General features: G+C 36.9%; 1 non-coding gene across 1 annotated transcript; it reads right to left on the minus strand.

The window, feature by feature from the left end:
• Nucleotides 1-2,936: 2,936 nt before the first annotated feature.
• LOC131241821 (small nucleolar RNA R71) lies at nt 2,937-3,043 on the minus strand. Its single transcript, XR_009169390.1, has one exon. It is a non-coding gene; the product is annotated as a small nucleolar RNA R71 (small nucleolar RNA).
• Between the last annotated feature and the right edge of the window lie 1,966 nt (nt 3,044-5,009).

Below are 5,009 nucleotides of genomic sequence, written 5' to 3' on the forward strand. Positions count from 1 at the left end.
AAGACGAATGTATTTCTATAATTTCGTGTTTAGCAGTCTACTAACAATGGTTTAGAGATTGTTTGGTTAATTTGGATATTTATAAAATAAAAAATCAATAAAATTTATCGTGTGTGATTTATTAGGCTTAGATTACCTAAGTTTGTGACGTGAGCCATTCACAATAAGCAAAAATGGTGATTTGGTCCTAATCACCCTAAATCATTGATTTGGATGTCATAGGATACTTTGGTCAATTTAGTTTATTTACATTAGATGATCCATATTTAATCATCTGTTATCTTAGTTTTAGGCAGGCCTTCATTAAGTTGCGGTTATCTTGATTAATCAGTGGTGAGTCAATTAGATCTAGACCATAGATGAATAAATCACAAGGCAGGACTCAAGGTTAAGTGATTGGGCATATTCGACAACTTCCTAAGGATATGTAATCATATTTTTATGGTTTAATTTATCTTTAAGGCTTTGTTCGAAGTTTTGTCAAGGTCTGATACCTAGAGATATGTTTTTATGTGTGAGTTTTCAAGACTTTCAAGTGTGGATGCACATATTAATCCATATTTATTTAAGGTCATAATAGTAACGCTCTAGAATTTTTGAATTCCAGGTTAACGAAAATTAGAGGCGATGTCAAAGTTAGAAGGAGAAGAACATATATCGATCAATATGACTGAAGTTCATGTGGGGCCTGACTCGGTTGAAAATCAGAATTATGAGAAGGCGGGAATGAATGTGGAAGGATCAACCAAACTTCATGAGGGGCATTGTTGAGGGTCAAATATTGCATATTATCCCCTATTTATATCTTGGTTTTATGAACATGATACTGCTTGATGTTATATTTTATACATGTTTATGCTGCAAAGTGAATCTGAGAGCTTGGATTGAAAAGAATGTTAAAAGAATGGATTTAATGCTCAAAAATCACCAAGCCAAAGTTTGGATCTTAGAAGATTAAGAATGAAGATTTCACATGCCAAAGATCCATGGAAACCAAGTGATGAATACAAAGAATCGAAGATTTGAAGTGAATTTGCATGATCTTCGACTAGTCCAAGCTCTGCCTCGACTCATCTGAGCTCTTCTTCGACTCGCCTAAGCTCCTACTCGACTAGTCGAGGAAACTTCGACTTGAACTCCAGTAACATCAGATTTTAAATTAGCATGATCTTCGACCAGTCAAGGTGGTGCTCGACTAGTCGAAGGTAACCCTCAACCAGTCGAGGGTTACACAGATTTTGCATGGATTGCGTAAATTTGAGGTGGTTTTCGAATTTTTTCATGTCGGTTTGCAAGGAGGTGATACACAACTATAAATAGGAGTCCTTAGGATGTTCCTAGGTATCTTCTAGGGTTTGAGGAGTGGAGAAAAAGGGTGGAGAAGCCATCACCAAGAGTTTTTCTTCTTCTTCTTTAGTTATTTTCATGTTTTATTTAAAAGACTTTGGTTCAATCATGTCTATGGTTGGCTAAATCTCTTATCTAGGGCTAAGAGGTGAAGCTTGTAGCATGATTGGGATATTTTCTTTGCTTTGATTCATGTTTATGTTAAATTTCATGGATTCTAATTTGATTTTTAAGGAATACTTTTAGTTTTTAATGGTTTGTTGTGACTCAAATTACAATAGATCTGCAATAGCTTTGAGTATCTTCTTCTTCCTATTTTGAGATTATGGGATTGGTAAATCCCATTGTTTGCCATCGTCTCCTAGGCATGGTTTGGTGATGGAATCCCTTCCAACCTTCATAATTCTCCTCCATTGAGAATTAGGTTAATGAAAGTTCAGATTTGATTTGATTGCTTTATCTTCCAATTGGGTAGAATAGGACTCCAATTCCAATTGTGCTTTTTGAATCAAAGTAAGGTAGCATCCCAAGAGCTACAAATTGATCCTTGGTACCCTAGTTCCCACCTTTAAAATTACAAGTTTTAATTACTTTAATCACAATTATTCTCCCAATTACTTCAGAATTAGATTCACATCTTCTTCTAGCTCTAGTTCTAGTTAATTTCAGAAACGTATAAGTTCAATCCTTGTGGATTCGACCTTAGTCTTACCGAGATTATTACTACATCGTGACCTTACAATTGGGGCTGTGAACAAGTTTTTAGCGCCGTTGTCGGAGACTAACTATTGTATTTTTCTAAAATTGATTAGTTTTAGAATTAGGTCAAGATTAGGGTTTATTTCCTTTCTAATTCTATATTAGGGTTTTTCTGAATTATTTTTAGAAACTAACTTGCTTTTCTATTTTATAGGATCTTAATATAAAAAACTCTAATTTGGTAACCTCTTTCTAATTCTCTCCCTTTCTTTTTTAGATTTCTTTCTTTTTAAAGTTAGGTAGATTTTGAAATTGAGGGTTGAGAATGTTTCATGCCCAAGTGGGTCCGTGACAACACTCGACGTCTCTTAAGCGAAGGAGGATTGATCGAAGGGTTGCCTATCCATCACTGGATTAGACACCACTCGAGATCCTCAGAGTTAACTAAAGTTATGGCTGCAAATCAACCTGTAAATCCTCCAAAAGAGGTTGAGGAAATTCAGGATGAAAACGAGGTGCATCAATCACCCCCGCCTCGTACTTTATGAGATTATTCACAACTAGTGGGGGTGAGCACACCTTCATACATAGTTTTTCCAGAACATACATGACATATGGACATCAAGCCAGGAGTGATCCAACTCCTTCCAAAATTTCATGGACTTGAATCTAAAACTCCATACTTACACTTGAAAGAGTTTGATGAGATCATAGCCACTTTATATTTTCCCAACGTGTCCGAGGGCACAGTCAGGTTGAAACTCTTTCCCTTCTCTTTGAAAGAGAAAGCTAAGATGTGGTTACACTAACTACGTCCATGATCTATTGGTAGATAGAACGACATGACAAGGGAGTTCATAAAAAAATTCTTCCCATATCATAAGAAGATCACCCTTAGAAAATCGATCATGAACTTCGACCAAAAGGAAGATGAAACATTCTTCTAGTGTTAGGAGCGGTTCAAGGATCTCGTCAGTTCATGGCCACAACACGGTTTTGAAACATGGTGTATAACAAGTTTTTTCTACGATAGGTTGACATCTTCCATACGCTAAATGGTCGAGACAATGTGCAATGGGGAATTCATGAATAAAGAAGTCGATGATGTGTGGGATTATTTTGACAAGCTTGCTGAAAACACACAATCATGGGGACATCTCCCAAAAACCTAGCACCACTTCTAAGCCTACTCAATCAAAGGAGAGGGGCGGAATATATCTCCTAAAAGAGGACGATGATATTAATGTTAAAGTGGCTAATCTCACAAGAAAACTTAAGGCCATGGAATTTAAGAAGGATAAGGATAAGGAAACTGTTTGTGGTATTTGTGCTTGCAACATTCACACAACTGAAAATTGTCCAACAAAACTTGCCTTTCAAGAGGTACTGAATGAGCAATCTAATGTCATGAATAATTACCAAAGACCTTTCAATGAACCTACTTCAAATACATATAATCCTAGTTGGAGAAATCATCCAAACTTCAGTTTGAGGAATGAACAAACTGCTACTCCTCAAGGATTCCCTAACCAATTCCTAAATCAGGGGTAGCCTCGAGAGGATCCGGTCCTAAAACATATCCAAAATCAAGAGCTTTTTAATTAGGGTATGCTCCAAGCCTTTCAAAACCTTACAAAGGCTACACAAGGGCTTAAGACAAATAAATCAACTGGGGAAAATGGGACCCTCCAGCCCAGCCTCTCTTCAATCCAAAACCTCAATACGAGGTTAGTGACCCAACCTCTTCATATCAGATGGAGCAAGCTAAATCTATCACCACTCTTAGGAGTAGGAAGACCATTGACAAAATCATTCTGGTTAGGGCTGAAAAGCCCAAGGACCTGGAAGAGGACAACAATGATATATCTAATACTGCTCCATAAGAATTAGAACGAGAACCTTAAGGAAAGCATATTGTTTCATTTCCCCAACGGTTAGTTGCACCAAAACCTCTCTCTAACTCTCAGGACATTCTATAGGTGCTGAAACAAGTGAAGGTCAACATTCCTCTACTGGATGTCGTTAAACAAATGTTGTCATATGCCAATTTCTGAAAGATTTATGAACTACCAAAAGATGACAAAATATTCAAAAGAAATTATTTTTGACAAAAAAAGTGAGTGTCATCCTAAGACAAGATGTGCTATAAAAGTACAAAGATCCTAATAGTCGAACCATCACTTGTATAATTGGAAACTATCGAATTAAGCACGCACTTCTTGACTTAGGTGCCAATGTCAATCTAATTCCTTACCCGGTCTTCAAACAACTGGGTTTGGGTGAATTAAAACCCACCCGGACCACGTTACAACTTGCTGATAGATCTGTTCATGTGCTGAGAGGGATAATTGAGAATGTGTTAGTCTAGGTTAACAAATTCTACTATCCAATAGATTTTTTCGTCTTAGATACTTAACCCATCATTGATATGAGCACTCAAATTCCTATCATTCTTGGTTGCTCATTCCTTGCCACATCAATGCAATCATTAATTGTAGAAATGGTGTCATGAACTTATCTTTCGGAAATATGACGTTGGAGCTGAATATCTTTTTTAATACGGGCAAACAGTCAAAGGATGATGACAATTCCCATGATATTAACTTGATTGATTCTTTCATGGAAGATAGAGTACTCCTGACTCTGTACTCTGACCCTCTAGAGACGTGCTTGGCCCACTCGCCTAACTTAGACGATGATATGATTAAGGAGATGGATGCCTTACTTGATACTATGATGGTACTTGAAGTTAACCGATGGAGGCCACAATTTAAGAAATTATCCCGAACCAATGTAGTGCCTCTGCCGTCTAGCTTCAAAGCACTGAAGCTTGACCTAAAACCTTTACCCTCTGATTTAAAATGTCTATTTAGGTCAAGATGAGACATACCCAGTGGTAATTTCTTCCCACTTGGAGTAAAAATAAGAGAGTATGCTTATCTCTACTCTCATTCAACATAAAA

The sequence above is a fragment of the Magnolia sinica genome, chromosome 3, assembly GCF_029962835.1.
Source record: "Magnolia sinica isolate HGM2019 chromosome 3, MsV1, whole genome shotgun sequence".
In the NCBI taxonomy this organism is placed as follows: Eukaryota; Viridiplantae; Streptophyta; class Magnoliopsida; order Magnoliales; family Magnoliaceae; genus Magnolia; species Magnolia sinica.